The following is a 24,329-nucleotide window of genomic DNA, read 5'->3' as shown; positions in this document are numbered from 1 at the left end:
AACCACTTTCCAATCCTTAGTACTTGCTTCTGTGGTATTGTGAGTAGATTTATGTTTTGTGCTCTAAGTAATAATTATGTTCAAACTGTATGTTGTGTATAAAAAGGAAAACCGTCTTGTGGGACTTCGACTAGTGATGAATGAATTTTTGGAATTGTGAAAGATATGCCACTGAATGAGGTTAATTGTGAAATGATTATTACTCTTTGATTATGATTTGAGTATGATGCATTAATTGGGAATTGGTGAGAGTTTTGTCTGTTACTACCACGTGGTAAGGCCTCCATTAATGCATGATGGTTGGCTTAGTACGTCCCCCATAGTGAGGGATAGGCCTTTTGGCTCCCTACGTCCCCCAGAGTGAGGGATAGGCCTTTTATGGCTCCTTACGTCCCCCATAGTGAGGGATAGGCCGGCTCCGGCTCCTGAAAATCCCCCAAAGTGAGGGATTTGGTTGATGGGATTGCATCATTGCACTTGCATGAATTGTTGTGGCTATCGTTTTATATTATTTGTGAACTGCCCCACTTGACACCTCACGAGCACCTATTTAGTAGTACCTAGTATTGGAAAGGTTGGTTACTGGGACTTTGTCTCACCCCGTGGTTTATAATGTTTTCAGGTGAAGTTTCTAGGCGTGCGCCTTCGGGAAGAGACGCAGAGGCTTAAGCTTGGTAGCTTCAGGCCTCTAGCCTTTGTTTATGTATGAATATGTTGTATATTACCACAGATAGGGTCTTTTGTGATATTTTGATTGTTGATCTATTGTAAATTGGAGGATATGTTATCTCCTTGTTTTAGTTGGCCGGAAGCCTTTTCTATTGATGGTAAAACTTCGATTTATGTTGGAAACGATTTATATGGGCTGTTGTGGATGTGTCTTGTTACCCGGGCCGGAGGCTTGGAGGCCCAGTGGATATGAATTTTTCCTTCTACTATGGTAGCTCGTTTTAACAGCTTTCCTTTTCTACCATAGTAGCGGTCTTATGACGAGTTATGATGTTTTGAGGTTAAGGGTTTTACAGATAAGTAATGGAATCGTGGAAGATTAATGCCTAGTGGAAGTAGTAGGAGTGGATGAAGTTGAAGAGGAAGAGGAGACAGACATCCATACTTGATAACATTCATAACAATTTCCTTATTTTGTAATAGGTTAAATATTTTCAATCTTTAAAATATTGATTGGTTTCATTAGTTCTTGTAAGTCAAGAAAAAAACAAGATAGAAAATCCTATAGTGCAAAATAATTTATTAGAATTCAAGAACAATCTAATGGCTAACCTTAAGAGGCTTTAATCCTAATGGATTCATATCTTATACTTAAAAGCTCTTTCTTACTCCTAGAGAAAGAAGCATTTCCTTAAGAAACCATAGATCTCCCTCTCTACTCATCAATTTTCATTCTATTTATTCACTTATCACCCATCCTCCATTATTTTATCATTTCACATCATCCATGAGAGTTTGAATTTTCTCAGGACATAATTTTGAAGGAGCATGAAAGAAGCTAAAGATTTGGGTTAACGCAATTTTAATTTTTACACCCATGCAAAATACCATTATAACTACTATTTTTTGTGTCAACTATATAAAGAACAAAAATTGTATGTTATTTAGACATATTTCGCATTTGGTCTTTTTAGGATAGATGCCATGAGCTTACTTATGGCTTCTGCTCAAAATTGAACAGAAGCCATAACTAATTTTAAATTATCTTTTGTTTCAAACAATAGTATTATGGCACTTTCTCCTTTATAAGATAGAGATGATATTACTTTGCTTTTATTTTTATTTAATTCATGCCACTAGAAACTTTTAGTTCTATTAAATTCAAATAATTTAATTATAACTCTGCCTATATTGCATACCTGGTCCCACTCCCGGGTAAAAGAGGAGGGTTGTGTTAGGCCCTTGATAGCCAATGTAAAACTTTGTCAAATCTTTTATGACATAGATCAATGAAGAAATTGTGCTACTACTAGGTCATTGCCTAGAAGTAACACATTATATGGCTCGAGTACAGTGAGAAGTGAGCAAGAGCTGCTATATTGTCACCCAAATATAGTGTTAAATACTCTTATGGACAGAGGCAGTTAAAGAAGCTAGTTCATGAAAGCAAGATTAGGTTTGGTACTTGGAACATTAAGACCCTGTATGGTAAATCAAGGGAGGTGGTGGAAGTAATAGATAAACGGAAGATTAATATTTTGTGCCTCCAAGAAACTAAATATGTTGGATAGAAGGCTTTTAAATTCACTAATAGATTAAAACTTTAGTACATGGGAAGATTAGTCATAAGGAATGAAGCTGGTATTATCATTGATAATGAATGGAAAAAGAATGTGGTGGAAGTGAAAAGGATAAAAGACAGAATCATTTCTTTAAGAATAATCGTGGGGAGGGATACTATCAATGTGGTTAGTGCTTATGCACCTCAAGTAGGGGCGGAAGACCATCTTAAGGAGAAATCTTGGATAGATATGGAGGGTTTGATTCAAAGCATACCACTCATAGAAGATTTTTATTGGCGGTGATCTTAATGGACATGTTAGTAATGAAGCAGGACAATATACACAGGCTCACAGTAGTATGGGTTTTGGAGTGCGCAATAATGAAGGGCAAACTATTATTGATTTCTCCCTCACATACAACCTCAAGATTGTTAACACTTACTTTAAGAAGCAGGAGGAGAATTTTATTACTTACAAGAGTGGAACCCATAGGTTGCAGATTAATTTCTTTCTGGCAAGGAATCCTGATAGAAAACTCTGTACAAATTGTAAAGTGATCCCTGGAGATGGTATGACAGTACAATAGAGGGTATTGGTCCTTAATGTGCATATTAAGTATATAAAACAAAAGTGCCAACAAGTGTTAACCACAAGGGTCAAATGGTGGCAGTTAAAGAGAGAGAAGTGAGAGATTTTCAAAAGGACTCTTTTAAGGAAAGGCTTAGGGAGCTATAAGAAAATGCTAATCTTATGTGGACGGTAATGACTAAGAAGGTCCAGCAGACTACTAAAGCAATTTTGGGTAAATCAAAATTGTCGTGGTTGGCAAGATAAGGAGATATAGTAGTGGAACAAGAATGTGTAAGAGAAAATCAGGCATAAGCAAGATTGTTTTGAAGTGATACATTTGCGTAATAATACTAAAAATTAGGAAAGGAACCGTTTAGCTAAAAAAGAAACTAGAAGAGTAGTGGGTGAAGCTTGTGCTAAAGTTTTTGAGGAGTTCTATAAGGATTTAGGGACTAAGGATAGGGAACACAAGATTTACAAGATCACAAAAAATAAAGAAAGAAAAATAAGATATTTGGACCAAGTAAGATATATAAAGACAAAAAAGGTAGGTTTTTGGTTATTGATGGTGATATTAAGGATCGATGGGAAGCCTACTTTTATAAGCTATTTAACGATGGGGGCAAAGGATTGACTTATAAGCTTGAAGATTTGACAATTGGAGAAGAGGAACATAATTTTTCTTTTTATCGAAGAATCCGAGTTGGTAAAGTTAAGGAAGCTCTCAAGAAAATAGAAAACAATAAAGCAGTTGGACCTTATGGTATTCCTACTAAAGGCTGGAAATGTTTGGTTGAAGGTGGTGTACTGTGGCTTACTAAATTATTCAATGAGATATTATGCTCCAAGAAAATGCCTGATGATTGGAGAAAAAGTACTTTTGTACCTATTTATAATAATAAAGCAGATATCCAAAATCGTGCCAGCTATAAAGGGATTAAGCTCATAAGCCATACCATGAAATTGAGAGAAAAGGTGATAGAACATAGGTTAAGATTGGAGACTTGTATTTTTGAAAACCAATGTGGGTTCATGTCAAGAAGATCGACAATATAAGCAATTTATTTGCTGAGGGGGTTAATAGAAAAGTACCGAAGCCATAAAAGAGACTTGCATATGATTTTTATTGATTTGGAAAAAGCTTAGAATCATGTGCCTAGAGAACTGCTTTGGAGAGCCTTGGAGAAGAAAGGTATACATGTCAATTATATCAAAATCATACAAGACATGTATGAGGGGGTTACAACTAGTATTAGAATGCCGGGCGGTGAGACAAAAGACTTTCCTATAAGGATTAGCCTACATTAGGGACTATCTTTAATCCCTTATCTGTTTAACTTAGTTCTTGATGTTCTAACTAAGCATATCAAAGAAGAAATCCCTAAATGCATGCTTTTTGTTGATGATATAGTTCTATTGGACGGGTCAAAAGAAGAGATTATTGCTAAACTTAAGACATGGAGAAGAACCTTGGAATCGAAGGGTTTTTGTTTGAGTAGAAGCAAGATAGAATATATGCATTGCATTTTTTATAAGAGACAAGTTAGAACAGATTTAGAGGTCAAATTGGGAAATCAAGTCATTCCACAAGTGGAAAAGTTTAAATATTTGGGATCAATTATACAAAACGATGGTGAAATTGATGGAGATGTTAGTCATAGAATTGAAGCTGGGTGGTTTAACCAGAAAGTACCTAATAAGGTCTAAGGAAATTTTACTGCACTGTTATAAGACCAGCAATGCTATATGGTAGTGAGTCTTGGGCTTTAAAGGGACAACATAAACATAAAGTGATAATTGCTGAGATGAGAATACTGAGATGGATGTGTGGTCATATAATAAAAGACAAGATCCGTAATGAACATATAAGAGGAAAAGTTGGAGTGGCTGCTATTATGAGAAAATGGTAAAAAACTGATTGAGATGGTTTGGTCATATGCAAAGAAGGCCTTAGGATACACCAGTAAAAAGAGTTGATCAAATAGTATGGAGTCCTCTAAAAAGGGGTAGAGGAAAGCCAAAGACAATGCTTAATGAAGTCACTGAGAGAGATCTTTCAATTAACAATATATCCAAGGATTTGGCTTTAGATAGGGCTTAATGGCATCGTGCGATCTATATAGCTAACCCTACCTAGTAGGATAAGGCTTTATTGTTGTTTATTTGTAGTGTTTTGATTTTCTTCCTTTCACAAAGTGAAAATTTTTTTATGTTAAATTTTCTCTTATTTGATTTTATAACTTATACAGTTAAAAGCCTTTTTTTATAAAAAAAATTACATAAAAAAGTATTTATTTCTCTTAGTTTTTTGGGCTACAACATCTGGTCCATAATAGAACAACCACTATAGGTTCTCTTCATCATTGGCGTTAAGGCCAAGTTAGGCCTGTTGTCATAGGTTTATAACGTTTTTTTTTTAAGATTTAGACCCAACATCATAAACCTATTATTATAAAAAGTTGCCCTTCCCTCTAAAATTTTTCATCTCACGCCCTCCTCTTTTCATCTCATAGCACCCATTCCTCTTGTTCTATCTTTGTGGGTGGTCTTCATTAGATCTCATCGTAGTCCTCTTTAGTTTGTCATGGGTCTTACCAAAATCTTCTTCAGTGTGCTGTGGGTCTCGAGCTAGTTCGAGATCACTCTCTGCTCTTGTTTTCTTCCTCTGCCTCTTTAGTGCTCTGCGGTCTCTATTAGGCCTTGCCTTCTTCCAGTCATTGGTTAGGAAGAAGGTTTTCAAGAATTCTAAGGTGTTGGACCCATATTTTGACTTATGCACGAGAGAAATATTCAATATTTGGTCAAAGAGATTTTTAATTTTAACAAAATTAGGGTAGAGGATATATAGTAAGTTGTACATGTTTATCCTTTTATAGAGTAGGCTAATATCATATCTATACTTTTGTTAACCATTTATTTGGCTTAGTTGTACATATATGCTATGTATTGGTGGTTGTATTTAATATTAGATATAGCTAGTTGTATATAATAAAAGGTTCCTAAATAAGAGGTTAATATTTAATTAAAAATATATTTTTTTTAAAAGGTCACCTATGGCTTCTGTTATAGCTATAACAGAAGACATAAGTGCATATCTAAGGCTTCTATTGTAGTGCAAATTCAAATCCATAGTCAGTACCTATGGCTTCTGTTATACTATGAAATAAAAGCTATAGTGGGTACCTATAGCTTCTGTTGCTCTTGGAATATTGCCATAAGTGCTAAATCTTATGGCTTTCGGTCTTTCATAATAGAAGTTGTAATTGATACTTTTTGCTATTATTGCTTCCTCTACAACATATATATAGTAGCGAAAAGCTACTTTTAATAGAAGCCAAATGGGGTATTTTGCACTAGTGTTAATTGTTAATGTCAGAAATATCAAATACAAATAAAAAGAAGTACATATTGAGTTGGATCCATGTTCGAATCCACGTAACTCCTCTGGAGCTTTATAAGTTGAACTACTAGTGTTCACACAGAATTTAGACCACTTAAGTCTAAACTTGAGTAACAGAGTAGAGCACCATGTAAGAGAGAATATTAGAAAAAGATGAGATAATAGGAAAACTCAACTATTAGGGTGATTGATGGAAGCCTTTATTTATAGCTTTACCCAGTGGTATTTTAGGAAGATAAAATATCCACTAAATCCATTCGTTTGGATTTGAAATTTGAATTCAAATAGTTAAATAGTGTTATTATGGCAGTACACCTAAGAGAGGGTGAATTGGGTATTCTTAAAAACTTTAAACTCAAAATTAATTGAGAAAATCAAAAAAAGCTTAAGTTAGAAAAATATCATCGAAGGAGAAAATGAAGAAAGAAGCACATGATCGATTTATATCGGTTTGGTCTTAACCACTTGAACTCCATTCAGTCCTCAGAACATCTCTGAGAGTCCCACTAGTCTCCAAGATTTAAATTGGACTCTTGGCACCTCAATATAGCAATTAATCACTCTCAATCGCTCTCCCTACTTCCCATAAGATTACAACCCACTCAAGATTCCCATAATCTTGAGTAACTCATAGATGAGTAATACAAGTTTGAATATGTCTCTCATAAGGACTATTAAATGAACATCGAAGCTCGATAGATAAACTTAATGAAAACAGAGCATAGAAAGTAATAGATTTTTTCACGTAGTTGTTCATTCTTTTCTCATCTTACTCCATTATATGCTTTGTCTTTTTATAGTTGAGCCTTATTAATGCTGTCTGGTACCTTTGCTTTTTCAACATCATTTTACTGTTGGAGGTCTTAACCTTTAATCAGCTTTTGAAAACCTTTAATCAGCTTTTGAAACTTCTTTGCTTATATTATCTTTGAATTTAGGATACTCAAAGAAAGAAGTGAGAGATGTCATGTCACACATTATTTTTAGATCTCATTTTACCTCAATTGGAACCATTTAGAACCATTTCTTATGACCTTAAGTTGGAAAAATTTGAACTTTAAAATTTCATAAATTTGGGTTACTATTCATTATAACCCTAGTACTTGATATGAGAAGGGAAGGAACCGGCTAGAATCAAGTATAGGAATGGAATGAGACCCCAAGAGAACTTGCCTGTTGTAACCCCAAACACAAGGAATCGGACAGATGATCGAGATAGGACCTTAAGAGAATCTGTCTCTTACAACCCTAGCTATGAAGACACCACAAGGTTGATCACTCCCTTGGTACTGTCGAGTATTCTCATGAGAATACGAGGATGCAAGCAAGGCTCACACAAAGAGAAATAAAATTCTCATTTTATTAATTATTCAAAATCATCTCTCTCAAAAGAATACATACTGAATTATTTATAGACTAAGACTCTTGAAAACCCTAATATGAAAATCCTAATTGATAACCTAAGGCCTAAAAGCCCAATATAAGTTTTTAGAGCCTAAGACACTAACTAAATAAAATGCATCAAAAATAGATGCGAAAATACAACAAAATTAGAAAAATCAAAAGACTTTATAGAATACTCTAACTTGCTAGTCAAGATAGAATAATCTAGATCACACACCACCTAGCAGGATCCCTTTATTAATGACAAGGATATTATTTGACTCTCTACTAATTAATGCAATACAAAATAAGTAAGTGTTTGCCTCGCAATCAATACAAAATAGGAAACTGTAAAATAGTAAACTAATTAAAACAAATAGAATCCTATTTAATATCATATAAGATAACTCTTGATGCTTCTTCAATCTTCTTGGACCTTTCAAATAGATCTTCGTAATTGCTATTCACGTCTATAAGCATGTATGGGCCTTTTAGACACCCATTTGGGCTTGAATATGGTTGAATCACATTCTGGAACTCCTATGGTCCATAACACAATGCATTTGGGCCCCAATTTAAAAGATTATAGCTCTAATGGACTCCTCCAGGTACATATGATTGTGTTGGGCCTTTAATTACATAGGAATTGGCTTCAAATCTCCTTTTAGGCTCTTAGAACACGCTCTTGTCTTTCTTAAGGTCCAAGTGTTTACACTCTAATGACTCACATGCCATGGTGGCTTTCGGGGTGGCCTTCCATATGTCACGTCAACCTCCGTATGTGTCCATGTCATCGTCCAAGCAATAATCCATATCATCCTCCATGTAAGCATTCTGAAGCTATAAATCCTTTGAGCACTTTGGAGGGTTGGTTGGGTCTCTAATTGGATGAGCATTTCTTGGGCTTCAAGACCTCCATATTGAACACTTCTTGGTATGCTATCACCTAGTAAAGGCCAAACTTTAAAAATTCATAACTAATTCTAAAAAAAATTGAAATGATGGGTTCTAAGTTTCACTTAAAGCTCTTAGTGCCATCTTTAAGGGAAAAATACTCATTGGCATCCAGAATTCATCAATTGTTCTTAGATTTGGCGCAAAGTGGTACTGTTCATATGGTTATTTTTCAATTTTCTAGGATTTATTCCTAACTTTGGAAGGGCATAATTTTTGGTACAAAACTCAAAATTTAATGAAATACCACTTGTTTTAAAGCTAAAAATAAGAGCTATAAGCTTACTAAATTTCAGCTCAAAATTAATCAATTGCATAGAATTTTGTTGGTCAAAATTCACCCTTAAAAATTCAACTTTTATCCTCTTAAATTTACCACTCTTGGTTGTTCTTTACCTTTTCAATCCATATGATCATTTCAATCATATAGCCCATATTCACACATGATCACTTGATGATATATTCATATGCATAGTCACTTTGGTCAATATTACAATAATTCCACTAGTTTACATTAATGCATAGTAATTCATAATAATTACATCATTATTTCAAAGAGGCATAACAACTAATTGTCTCCTAAAATTGAAACGTCCTACCTTTAACCCCTCAGAGCATGCATTCGTAAGCGTTATGGTTCAAGCAGACCATGACGCAAGCCCGTGGATTTAAAATTTCAACATAATTACTCAGGTTACTATTCACTATTAAATTTTCAGATTACAGGTCCAACTTCAAAAATTCATAACTAAATCCATAAAAATCGTATTGAGGTGATCTAAAATTCTACTGAAAGCTATTTCAATGCTCTTTAAGGGAAAAATATTCAATTGGACTTATAATTTCCCAATTCGTACAGTTAAATCAATAGATATTACTGTTCATTTCGTAAAATCTGGAACTTCCAGATTCTGTGCCTCAACTTTGGAAATTCGTATCTCCTTGTGTACACATCCAATTGAGATGATCTACCTCTCATTTTAAAGCTTCAGACGTGTACTATAAGTCTACCAAATCTTGTGACTTAACTCATTCACTTGATAGGTCAAACCGGAGTTACAAACTCACTGCTCCAGGACCTACGTTTTATCCCTTAACATCTCTTTACTTTAATTCTTTTTATTTCTTTGGTATACATAACATGGGCTTACTCTTTCCTATTCATACTCATATATTTCTATACATGTCGTAAGTATTGTAATTAATTACATGGCATCATATGCATCCATAACATAAATTACATAATAAGAGAATTACACAATGAGTAATAATATCATTCATTGACATCAATAATTCTTCATTTTCTTCTCCTTGCTTCTCATGCCATTATTGCCCATTGATGATTGACCTAAATGGTTGGTTAGGGAAGGGTGAGATTCGGGAGAATCTCAGTAGCAAACAATACCATATTAATCACGCTAGATGGATGTTAATGCACTATACGCAACTTGTTTATTCTCTTGTTAATTAATGACATATTAGCATGCTCAAAGCTGACTTCTTGATGCATGGCCATGGAGACATAATCTACTCATCATGAATAGCAATTACAGTAGCTAAAACATGTCACAATAACATTCAATAACATGTACACAGCAACACACAATCATACAACATCAAGCAATGACAATAGGTAAGTTCACTACCTTGCACCTCAAGCTTTCCTCTTACTTTTCCTTTGACTCCCTTGACTTTCTAACCATGTGGGCATTCGATTAACATCACCAAACATCCTTCTTGGATGTTCCAAGGTCCTAAACATAGCCATAATGATCACACAATCTATTAGAACCACTAGATTACATAAAGTTCAAGACTATCTCTCTTGAACCTCAACCCTTTCTCTTAGTCTTAAGGTTTCCTTTCTAGCCTTTCTAACCTAAATCTCATCATTTCCCATCCTTAAGATCTATTTCTTGTTAATTAGGACCACTTTAGATGGCTTTAGATTCAAGAATATCAAATCTGGAAATTATGCTTCGTGGGTACTGTTCACGCAGAAATTCCAGAATTTTTGCTCAACTTTGGAAATTCATAATTAATTCTAGAAAAATCCAAATTGAGTGGTTCAAAGTCTCACTAAAATCTTCTTAAGTTAAACTTACACCAAATATAGTTTCAGGAACCAATTCTATTCTGAACAGTACTGAAATTGTACGGAACTTGACATTCTTTCAAAGGTTCAACATTGTTTCCAGATTTCAAACCCTAATTTTGAAAAATCACCATAAATCGTACACATATCCAAATTAAGTGTTCTACCCATGGATTTAAAGCTTACAGAGTGTACTTTAAGTATGAAAAATTTTAGAATCAGATACGTACAGTAACTAATTCGAAATAGGCATCAAATCAGATGCTACAGCCACCACATACCTTGATCTTGAAGCTTGAACTTAGGTGGACTTTCTCTAACTAGAAATAACTCTTTCTCTCTCTAGATGCAAGAGTGGCAGAGTTTTCCCTATATATCCTTGCTTGGCTAAAAATGTGAGCGGAGGGAATGCCTATTTATAGCAAAAAATTTGGCTTGAATGGACCAAAATGCCCTTGGTGGCTAATAGAAAGGGTAAGGGCAATTTTGGAACTTCAAGTTGACTTTTACATCATCATTGCATCATTTTCTTGCATCATGCTTATCTCATTCTTCTAGAAGACACCAAGTGTCATGAAAATGGTGGAGGAGATGGGAGATTAAATCCTAGCCGTTGGATCAAACTTAATTCCTCCGAATTTACTTGGCCCACGTTTCTCCGGCTTCCTTTATGGCCTTCCGGAGCTCAAAAAATTCTTCTGTCTGATCCATAAATTCCCTTTAATTCTAGAGAATATCTATAAATTTTCTTAGGCCATAACACTTCCTTTAAACCTTGCATAAAAATTCATTTACCAAAATACCCTTTTATCGGCAAAACTGGCTCTTTAATTTATTAAAGCCACTCCACTAGCCTTTTGGTTGCGGGACTAATTTTATAAATTAGTACAACCTTTCAACCATTTAACCTCATTTTTTAATACATTTTTTAGGTCTCTTGCTATTTTAAATAATTACCTTAAACGGTAACTTTTTACCGGCCATAACCTCATAAATTCCATTTAAGCTGCCTTAGGGGTATTTTCGTCTTTTCTCTTCATAGAAGAGCCTTAGAATATTATTTCCCATTTTCTAGGATTTTCTTAGAATTCTTTGTATACTCTTCCATTTTTACCCTTGCTGGTCATAACTTTCCGAATTTACATTTTAGTCCCTGCTTGGACTTAACTTCATACAATCCTCTCTTTGAGGTTTATAACTTAACCTTTGACCTATATCTAGCCTCTTTTCTCTTTTTAGGCCTTCGAGACTTTACTGGAGCCTCTAACTTGATTATACTTAAGCCCCTGAAAACTTTTATTTTGCAGTTTAGTCCCTGAAACTGCTTTGACTTCCTTTCTTATCTTTGGGACTTCTGCTCAAAAGGGGTCTAGTAGCCTATCTAATTAAGGCAATTTCTGGTACTTCTAGGCCTAAAAGTTTGGATGTTACAAAAATGATCTCCTTTCCTTTGTCCTTGCTTAGTCCAACTCTCAATTGGGGAATGCTTAAATATAAAGGAATGAGATTTTATAGAAAGCTCACTAGCAATGAATCATAATTATCTTGTAATTTATGCTATATAAAAATGTGACATGCGAACATAAAATCAACATCATTATGCAACATTTCATGTGCATATCATTTGTTATAGAAAGAGAGCAATCAATCAAGCTATTATGTCATTCCTCGTACATATTACCAAGGCACATTCAACATATAATTCCATACATAATCACATAATTTGCTCAATCACATCATAGCAACATAAATCAAATAATATATACACATTTAAACGAGTAAGAAAGCATTCAAATTATGAATTCAATGCTACCTCTTGATTACTTAACCAATTCGGCCTCTTTGGTAGTATTGTGTGTTATACCTTACTTCTATAATACTTTAGAGTCCATTTAATATTATTTTAGACTACTTTGGATGGCCTTAACCTCAAGAAAACATAATTAGGATGTTGGTTTTGAATTTACTGTTCATTTGGTAATTCCAGAATTTCTGTCTAATTTTGAAAATTCATTATTAATTCTAAAAAAAATCAAAATAGAGTGGTTCTAAGTCCTAATAAAAGCTCTTTGAATGCTCTTTAGGGAAAACATAATCCTAGGAACCAATTCAGTTTGAAATAGTGCCATATTTGTACAGAAGTTATCACTATTCTATTGGTTAAAAACTTGTTCCAGATTTCAAACCTGAGATTTGAAAAATCACCATAAATCATACAGATGTCCAATTTGAATGTTCTACTACTGATTTAAAACTGAAGACATGAACTATAGTCATACCAAATTTTAGAATTTATTTTGTCCAGTAACATAGTCAAAACAAAGCTCCAAGTCAACAGCTTAATAGGGTTACAGCGTCCATGCATACTTATACATACATTGTCAAAAGTCAAGTGGTTTCATAAATATACATCATTCATTCATGATTTTTTCTTCTTCTTCTTGTATGTCCATCCCCTAGAAAGATTGAATTACATTTGGAAAGAATGAGATTTCATTGAAATCCTAATAGTAAGATAAATCAACCATAACATCAAACATGCATTATCATCAAGCATTTCAACATTAGCTATTATTGGAGAACTTAATTCTTTCTCATAATTAGGCAATCTCTAATATGCAATAGCCAAGGCAATTTAGTGCAAGGACTAGCCACATAACAATCATCATAGCTCAGCCACATAATAGCAATCATCCATGCATTAATCAATGCAATGTCAATATTAAAAGTTAATTAAATCTTGCTACCTTGATCTAATTGCTTCCTTGATCTTTGTTCTTGCTCTTCCCCTCCATAAATATCAAAGCCTAAACATCACATTGTAAAGAGGGGCAACCATATTAGAACTTAAACCACACAAGACTTAAGTAACCCCTTAACTAATCCTTTGAATTTTGAAGCTTTGTTTTCTTTAACCTAAAAGTTATTCTCTTATGTCAATCCTATATAATTTTTTTTATGTAGAATCCAAATATGAACTTAGATTTATAAAAATAAAATTCCTTCCTTGAGAAATAGTATTGGCCGAATAGGTGCTCTAGAAATCCAAAAATTTCAACTTTAATTCCAATGCCTCCAATGCTTGTTCTTTAGGTTTACCCTATACTATTTTTTATTTTAAACATAATGAAAGCATCAAAACTATGAAAATCACATCCTAGGGTATAGATTCCAAATTAGCTGAATAGCATCAACAATAATCATATCATGAAATCTTTCAAATCTCAACACAAAACCACTTAAAACAACCTCTATCCAATATGTTTCAACTAGGTTTAACATCAAAACCTTCTTCCCCTAACCCTATAACATTTCAGCCAGTACCTCCCTCCTAGGGGAACAACATTTTCTAGCCATCCAAACCAAGAAATCAAAGCAAGAAACAAGGTAGGATAACCTACTAACCTTGGATCCAAGTTTGGATGGCTAAGGGTCGTGTCTTCCTCTTGATTGCACTTCAAGAATCAAAATGGCAAGAGTTTCCTCTAGTTGGCTAAAATGACGGTCTTGCAAGGGGAGGGAGTGTCTATTTATAAGGCAAGTTTCTTCCATTAACTCCTCAAGATCACTCTAATTACAATGGTAAGGTATCGCTTCCTTATGCCTTCTTTGACATTTTCCACCCTTAAATTAATTCTAAATGAAATTCATTTTCCAAAGTCAAAATCCTCTCCACCTTGGACTTGACATGTGGCACTCAAATCCTCTCTATTAGTAGCTTGATAAGTGGGAACTTGTGGGCCAAGTAAAAGACAAAAGAGAGCTTTTTACTTTACTAGTGCACTTTGCTTTAAAATTAATTATTATTCTATAATTACAGTATCCTCGCTACTGTAATTATTTTTTGTCAGATCCATAGCCCATTCTTAACATTTTTCTCTTCCCAAAATGCCTTCCTTTGTTACCATCTCGGTTTTCTACTAATTACAAAGAAGAAAACTATTTTTCTTTCTATAGTGCTTTCTTTATTCAGCAAAGCCTTTAAGAAATTTCTGAGCATTTAAGGGGCTCTCTTTTGCTTCATAATCTCTTATAATTCCTTGGGATACCTTATAAATTTTCTTGAAATTTAATTTTTCTTAAAATTATTTATTTGGAATTTTTCAAATAATAGACCCTAATTTGGCTTAATTAGCCCTTAAATTCCTTTATAATTTTGCTAGGGGTAATTTGGGCATAGCACCACTTATACATTGTCATATATTCCCAAGATACATTATCCCCATTTTTTCTTACTTTTTTGAGGCTCTAAAATATTTTTTCATAATTAATTTTAACTAATTTTTCTTAATTAGTCAAGCTTTCAAAACTAACTGGAAAATTATAATGGATACTTCCCATCAAAATCCTTCTTTTTAAAAATTAATATAGTGTACAGGGGCTTTCCTCTAATTTTCATGATTATTTCATAATTTTTGAAAATTTCTAGTATATTTTTAAAATTATATAATCTTGCCTATAACCTTTGGGGAATTGTATTTTTGTCCCAACAATATTTTAATTTTAGGAATTGTGTCCTTCTATTTCTTCCTATTATTCTAGCCCTTAAATGCCTAGGAATATATCCTTACTCCTATTTACCATATTATTGGATGTGACAACACCTATGAACAACAAAATTCATGTGATAATGATTATTTAATATGTGAAGTTCAAGGCATCTTAAAGATAAGAAGTCATCAGGAATAACAAAATTTAGGCTATCAGAATGTTTTTCGATATTACTTGAATGAAATGAGAATCCATCAAACAACTCTTGAGGAAACAAATCAAATACCTGCAACACACTAGAAACATAAGACAAAGAATGATTGAGATTATTATTAATTAAAGAAATATCCTTGCAATCACTCTTAAACTCTATTTTCTTAGATAATTCTTTTCATTTTTCCTTTCACTTAACTCGATACTCTCATTATTTTGACAACACTAAGATGCTTCACTTGTTTCTTTACTTAAGCTCTCTTTTATTGTACAATTATCCACAACGATGGAGTAAAAATTACATATTTCCAAAATTATATAATCCTTCCTGTAACCTTTGAAACTTGTACTTTTGCCCTAATACTGACATAAATTTTAGGAATTGTGTCCTTCTATTTCTTCCTACTATTCTGGCCCTTAAATGCCTAGGAATATCCTTACTCCTATTTACCGAATTACTAGATGTGACATTTCTCCCCCCAAATAAATTTCGTTCTCAAAATTTAAAGAGTACCTTGTGAAAAAAGTTCAGGATACTTTCCCTGTATTTTAGCTTCCATCTCCCATGTAGTTTCCTTGAGTAAAAGACCTTTTCAGACAACCTTGACCAGTGGAATCTACTTATTTCTTAGCTGCTTGACCTTTTGATCAATGATTTGCTCTGGTCTGATCTTGAAAGATAAGTTGTCTTAAAGTACAATGTCATCATATCTTATAACATGAGCTAGGTCTGGGCAGTACTTCTTTAGTTGGGAGATATGGAAGACATCATGAATTTGGCTCAAATTTGAGGGAAGGGCCAACTTGTAAGCTATTGGTTCAGCTTTGGAAAGAATTTGGAACGGTCCAATGTACTTTGGATTCAACTTCTTAATCTTTAGGGATCAACCAACTCCTGTTGTTGGTGACACTTTGAGGAATACATGATCCCTAATTTCAAATTCTAACAGTCTCCTTCTAGTGTTTGTGTATCTCTTTTATCTATTTTGAGTTGTAAGGAGTCTTTGCTGAATAGCCTTAATTTACTGGGAGGTCTAATCCACTAAATCAGGACCATATATCCTTCTTTCACTAAGTTCACTCCAGTATAAGGGAGATATGCACTTCCTCCCATAAAGCGCTTCATATGGAGCCATTCGACTACTTGAATGAAAACTATTATTGTAAGTGAATGCAGCTAATGACAAATACATATCCTAGTTATCGCCAAAATCAAGTATATATACTCGTAACATATCCTCCAATATTTGAATCATTCTTTCTGTCTACTCATAGGTTTATGGATGGTAGGCTATACTAAATCTGAGAGTAGTGTCTATTTCTTTCCATAGGGACCTCTAAACCTTAGAAGTAAATCTCAAGTCACAATCTAAAACAATACTACTTGGGACACCATGTAGCCTAACAATCTCATTGATGTAAAGTCTTGCTAACTTTTCTAGAGTATCTTTAACATTTATTACGAGAAAATAGGCTAACTTGGTCAATCGGTCCACTATAACCCATATCGCATCATGCTTAGCTGATGCAAGTAGTAACCCCACTATAAAATCCATTGATATGCTATCCTACTTCTATTCAGAGATATCTAGGGGTTGTAGCTCTCCTGCAGGTTTTTAGTGCTTTGTCTTCACTTTCTAGCAAGTAAGACATTTTGTTATATACTCTGTGATATCTTTCTTCTTTCCTGGCCACCAGAAAAGTTCTCTAATGTCATGATACATTTTAGTCATTCTTGGGTGAAGAGTATATCGATTCTTATGGGCTTATGCTAAAATCCTTTTCCTAAGGTTGGCTATTTGAGGGACATAAGTTCTCTTTCTAAACTTCAACAATCCCTCTTCAGAAATTTTAAAGTTTTGGGTCTCACCCTTGTACAACTTTTCTTTGAAAATTGATGCTAACTGATCCTGTTGCTGCGCTTCTCTGATTTGATCCTCGAGTAGAGTTGTAAACTGTGTCTTACCATCTTTCCTCTGAAATAATTGCATCTGGTGTAGAAGACCCCAATCTTTGAAATCCTCCACCACCTTCTGCTCCTTGATCATCAGTGATGCTACCTATACTGCCTTCCTACTCAAGGTATCTACAACCACATTCGCTTTTCCTAGATGGTACTTAATTTGGAAATCATAATTCTTGAGTAATTCCATCCATCTATGTTGCCTTGTATTCAACTCTTTCTAATCTTGAAGATACTTGAGGCTCTTGTGGTTGCAAAACAACTCTATTGTTACTCCGTACAGGTAATGTCTCTATATCTTTAACGTGTAAATTATCACTGTGAATTCCAGATCGTGGGTCGGATAATTCTCCTCATGAGATTTCAACTGGCATGAGGGTAGGCTACTACCTGCCCTTGTTGCATAAGCACGTATCCCAATCTTTACTTACTAGCATCTGTGTAGACTACATAGGTTTGTGTAGGATTAGGGAGTACAAGTATGGGAGTAGAGTGAGTTTCTTTTTATGTCACATCCTGCCGAATTTAGCATTGATAGAAGGGATAAAAAATTGAGTTAAGGGCCAATAGGAAAAAAAAATTGGGTAAGAAAACTAGGCATGGTGTGAGACCTAAAATGGGTTCGGACTGGCATTTTCAAATTTATCGATCTAGGAAAGGCAAAATTAAAAAATTGAAAAAAATTCCCTAAAAATAGAAAATTGGTAAATTAGAGGTTTTGGAACCTTAATAGAAGCCCTAAAGGTGAAAGTGATATGAAAATAGATTATTTCAGAATTTCCTGAAAATAGAAGTTTTTTTGGAAAACAGTGAAAAATTGAAGAAAAATAATTATTTTAAATAGCTAGAGGCCTCAATAATTCCAAAAAAAATGAATTAATTATCTAAATATTTATGAGAATTTATAAAATTGGGTTTAGGCCTTGGAAGCATGGGAATTACTTTTTGAAAATTTATATCCTGTAGTTTTTCCGATAGAGGCCTACTCGGGAAAAATTCAAAATAAATAGTTAGAGGTGGAGAAAAATTCTAAAAATTTTCAGATCATGTCTTTGTATTAAAAGAGGATTTTTCATGGAGAGAAATGAATTTTTGGAGGCCTAGAAAAATTATAGAATGTTACTAGTGAATAGTAACTGATAAAGTTTTGAAATGGTTTGGGATTGTGATTTGGTTCATGGGCTATCTTCTTGGGCCATCCTAAACCATAAGTGGGCCCCACATTGGGGCCAAAGAAGGCCCAATTTCATGCAGCTTCTGGACCTTTCCATTAAATGAAAATAAAACCCAATTTCACACAAAATATCAGTGGGAATATTCTAGAGATTGGACACTTGACATGATCTAAAAATTAGAGAGTTGGATGGCAGTCACATGGCCATTTTTCTGAAAAAATTTCATCCACAAGTGAGAGGAGGAAGCCAGATTTTTTTGTCCATAAATACCCCCTCAAAATACCCAAAAATAGGTAGAAAATTGGAAAAACAATGGGAGGTGCTACCCATTTTGTTTCTTGAGCTAGAGACTAAACTTCATAAGTACTTTTGGATAAGAAATCATCAAGCTTTAGTTAAGGTATGTTTAAACTTTACTATGGTTGAGATTAAAGCTTGTTTGGTTAGGTTTTAAATTGAAATTCCAAAGGGGAGATGCTGTAATTTTTTGTCCAACATGCTTGTGCTTTAGGAAAGGATAGAAACCTTAAAAATGATGTGGAATAAGCATGTTTAAATGGTGTTTGGATTGACTTTTGGAAGTAAACCAAGATAGGGTCCTTAAGGGTTCAATTCAGCCATGACTTGTTCATGAGGTAGGAGTTTGTTTTGATGTGTTTTCATAATTCCGATGAGTTCAAAAGATGTTTTTGTGTAAGAAAACACTAAGGGAAAGTATTTGAAATCATTGGAATAAAAAATGAAATTTTTGGAACATAATGCCCCCTATTTAGCTAAGCTTAAATAAAAAGAAAGGAGTGTGATTTTTATAAATTTGATTAGATATTTGGATTCTATACGAAGAATTGCATATGAATGGACTAAGAGATTGATGGAAATACAAAGAAAATAATTATGTCAAAAATCAAGGAAAAAAGGGTTTAATTAAGCTTAATGTGAAGCGTTGGTGCTTATGCTTGAATTATTAATGAATTGGAATGCGTTTATGCATCAATTGATAGGTTTTGTGGAGAAGAAACAAGGAGAATATTAACCCCTTGAAGAGGCCGAATTGCATCAAGGATTAAGAGGTAGCATTGAATTATAATTTGATTGTTTATCTTGCTTGTTTAATGTGATTATGTTGATTGCTTGAATTGAGGAATTTATGTGGTGATAATAGTTAAATTTATGACATTTGATTGTGCTTTGACCAAATGCGTAGGAATATGTCAATGTAAAATTGTTGATGTTTCTCTTTTGGTATGATGCAAAATATGATTTTATGTGATTTGAGGATGTCTTGAAGTTTTATAACATGTCATATTATACTTGCTTGATTTACATGATGATTGTAATTTATTACTACTGAGATTTCAATGAAATCTCATTCCCCTCAATGTATAAATAATCAATAGGAACCCTAAAGGATATGTTCAAGAACAGGGAGATAGTATATTGATGGAAGGAATTATGCTACAGAAGTATATGGAAGCTACTTACCATCTTTGTATATGTATGACATTGTTATGTAATCTTGTGTATATGTATGGATTGTATTGAAATATCTATCAATAGAATGGACACTTTATATTTGAAGAATTGCTCAAGGAATCATGGTTATGTATGTGTTGTATGATTAGAAAAGCTAGATGAAAGGAAAAGGAAAAGAAAAGGTAAGAATGGTATGAAAAAGGATAAAAGTTGACTTTTTGGGAGCAAAGTTTCACCAATGCGATTTCAAGCAATTAGACGAATCTGGATCTAAAATTTGATATGCTTATAGATCTCATTTTTATCTTTATAACAAGTGGTAATTCATTGAATTTGGAGTTTTGTATAGAAAGATATGCCCTTCTAAAGTTGGGCATAAATCCTGAAAAATTAAAAAATGACCAAATGAACAGTACCACTTTGAACGAAATCTGGGTTTGATGCATGAGATCTAAATACAAATGGGTATTTTTTCTTTAAAGAGCATTTCAAGAGCTTTCTATAGAACTTAGAACCACTTTGTTTTGATTTTTCTACAATTAGTTATAAATTTTCAAAGTTGGCAAAAAAAATTTAGTGAATAGTGAATAGTAACTTGGAACCAAAGTTAAAAATTTGAAACTTTCTCATGCTTAAGTCTTGAATAATGGTTCCGAATGTTTCCAATTGTTATATAATAAGATAATAAAGGAGGTGTGACACTTTAGCTCCTGAAAACTAGACTCACTCTTCTCATCCCACAAGAACAGCTGGCTTTTCCTCGTCAGCTTAGTTAGTAGAAGAGTAATCCAAGAAAAGTCCTTAATGAATCTTCTATAATACCCCGCAAGTTTGAGGAAACTTTTGATCTCTGTCACTATCTTGTTTCATTTCCAGTTGAGTACTACCTCAATTTTGTTGGGGTTGACAGCCACTCCCTCTCGGGGAATCATATGGCCAAGAAAACTGACTTCCTGTAGCCAAAACTCACATTTACTGAGTTTAGCAAAGAGCTGCTTCTCTTTTAGGATATTTAGGACATTTCTCAAGTACTTCTCATGCTCTTTAGGAGACTTGGAGTACATCAGGATGTTGTTTATAAATATATGATAAGTCTCATATTTTATATATGTTTCCCAGTCCAAACTTATGCTTTTGTGGTCTTTAATTGTGTAATTTGGGTTAAGATAGAGGTTATTGTGCATAAGGGGTATAAAGGACAATTATGTGCTTTTATATGTTAATTCCTGGGTTTACTTCATTCATTGACTCCTAAGTATCCTAAATACCCTAGAATAGATGACTATGAGCTTAAATTGATATTACAGGTGATCAAAGGTTAAAGAAAATCAAGGGAAGCTAGTTCTGCCTATATCCATCGCGACCAAATATGGTATTCGCCGTGACTAATATTCGTCCTGAGGGAAACACTGTCACTTATTCGTACGGTGTCATTTTTAAGTTAGTCATGACCAACATATTAATTAGTCATGACGAAACTCAAAATTTCCATATTTAAATTCCAGGACGCGCGCTAATTCGTCATTCTGTGATTTCTTCCATTTTAGCTTCTTTTTCTCCATCTAGAGCCCCCCACTTCATCTCTCTTCTCTCCCCTACCATTCTCCATTATCAATCCACTATTTCTACCTCAATTCTTCTATTTCTACCAATTATTCTCCTCCATTTCCCTTCAGATCATTGCTGCTATGGCCATGGAAGTTGCAGAGCTTGGTGAAGCTATGATTTCAATCATGAGAGGCTAGATCTTCATTCCTTGGTGTTCAATGAAGCCAATATGAGGTCTTGGAGCTGCAATTGGGAGTTTCTCCTACCTTAATCTTAGTTTCACTCTTTACATTCATAGATTATAGTTTCTATGGTTTAGATCTGTGATTTGTGATTGTAAAGAGGTGTAATCTAGTTGTTTTACATTGAGACTGAGATTTGGATTGTATTCTGCAATCTAATTGATTAGTTGAATTGATATTTCCTTTTGTTATATTAATTCTTTCTTCTCAAGTGTTTGAATCTCTTGATTAGCCGGTTAGGTTGCTAGCATTGTTAATTAAGAGAGTTAAATATCTTCTGCAGAACATAATCCCTATTATACATTTAGGTGAGTTTGATGATTTAGGGTTCTACCTCATTGAATTCATTATTTGTAGAAGATCTTCACAAACTGAGTCTAGTAAAGGAACTGAACTCAATGAACAGATGAACTAGGATGATTGGCGGACTTGACTATCAAGGATAATTTATACATTGCATTCAATCCATTCATTAAAATACAGAAATTAAAAAGAGTTTAAATAGTTGTACTTAGGTTTTGATATAATCACTGGTTATATACATACTTCATACATCATACTTGGTTAAATTGATATTTGTGATAAGATTACTAGGGCATTCAAAGGCTCCTTAAGAGATTGACATCTAGGTTAGTGCTACTATATTGCATTTAGCTTAGTTTTATTTGAGATTCTAATGACCGGGCTTCATCAATATCGCACATGCATTTGTCAATCCAAATGTCATCACTAAGAACTCATAGTGCCTATAACGAGTTCTAAATGCAATCTTAGGGACATCGTCAGGCTTAATCCTAAGCTGGTAGTAGCCAGATCTCAAATCAATCTTAGAGAACATATTGGCACCAACTAGCTTATCCAATAAATTATATATTCTAGCAAATAGATACTTGCTCTTAACAGTGACCTTGTTTAGCTCCCTGTAGTCTATAAACAATCTTAGACTACCATCCTTCTTCTTAACAAACAACACTGGAGCACCTAACAGTAAAACACTTGGTCTAATGAAACCTTTCTCAAGTAGCTCCTTGATCGATGGCCGGACTGTCGCCTTCCGAATTGTCAAGAAAGTGAGTTGCACCAGAAAAATGTAGTATATGATGCAACCAGTTCTTCTTGAGGAGCTTGTTATTGGAAATCCTAGTTTAAGTTTGTTTTTAAAAGCATTGTAAATTTGAGTAAGAAAAAGGGGGGTTTTAGTTGTTTTAAAGGTGGTGCAACAAATGTAAAGTGCATAAAGTTAACTGTTTTTGGTATTTTAAATGAATGAAGAAATGTTTTGGATTAAAAGGGAATTATGGTTAAACAGTCTCTTGATAATGAAAACTCAGCTATCACTGCTCTTTAAAATGATTGGGAGTTTTAGAAAACCTTTAAGTCTGAAGAAAACCCCAAGTAATAATCACTTGGGTCCAATGTCTTAATTAATGAAAACTCACTTTAATCAAAGTTAATTAACATCTCTCAAGACACTGCTGAAAACCACTTAGAGTGTAGATGACCAGATGATGCAAATACTCTCTGAATGTCAATCGACAAACACAGAATACCAAGCACACATATTAAGCAACAATAATCACTGAAAATCAAACTGAACACAAGGATTCAAACTGAAATATTAAATAGATTAATCAACATTAGCATCATTAAGTCCAAATACAATAAAATAGTCTAAACACCAGATTTACAATCATAAACCAAGTTTGATACAAGTACAGAAAGTTCCTAAATGTTAAAATATTCAACACAGCATTAAACACAGGTTTAGACTATAGAAAAACTCCCCGATTAAGCCATTGAGCTTAAGCTTTGTTCTCCATCACCAAGAGGCTAAGGGGTTTAGCCTATAATGCTTTCAAACCAATCACAATCGCTCCAGGAATGAACAGCTATGGTTAAAGCTAAAAATGAAGTTGATAAAATAGAGAAGAAGGTGGTTGGAGTGGTTTGATCGGTCAAAAAATGCAAAAAATACTGAAGAGATGAAGAAAAATGGAAGTTTTGGGTGTAGGATCAATAGAGACCTGAGAGGAAATGATAGTGCCTCAACCTTGTGCAAATCTGCAGAATAAAAGAGTGTCTTTTTATGGTGGCCGCCCCCTTTAAATATAGAAGCTCAGAAACCTATTTCAAAACGCACAGCTTCACTTAACGTACTCAGGTTGTGACCTTAGGAATGTAAGGTCAGGACTCAGGAGGGTCAGGTCATGACCTGATAAGTTCCATGTCGCAACCTGAGAAGACAGAGAACTTTCATCTTGAATTAGGTCCAAAACGTGTAATTTCACTAAGAAGCATCCAGGTCGCGACCTTAGGAGTCCATGTTGCAACCTGGGGAGGTAGAACACTCCCAACTCCTGTGTTTTGGTCCTTGTAACATTTTGGCTCCATCATGGTTCTTGGGTCCCTCTCCAATTGCCTAAAAATCACAACAAAGAGTTTTGTAAAGACCAACTGATTACAAATCAAGGCAATTAAAATTAAGAAGAGAAAATGACCCTTTTTATCCCTTAAACAACAAAATGTAATGCATGAATCAATGTAATCAAATGGATATAAATGTATGCATAATGAGGGTAAAATTGTTGCAA

This window comes from Neltuma alba, unplaced genomic scaffold (genome assembly GCF_004799145.2).
Source record: "Neltuma alba isolate B1F8T4 unplaced genomic scaffold, ASM479914v2 tig00010350_pilon, whole genome shotgun sequence".
Taxonomy (NCBI): Eukaryota; Viridiplantae; Streptophyta; class Magnoliopsida; order Fabales; family Fabaceae; genus Neltuma; species Neltuma alba.
Note: the sequence above shows the minus strand (reverse complement) of the source record.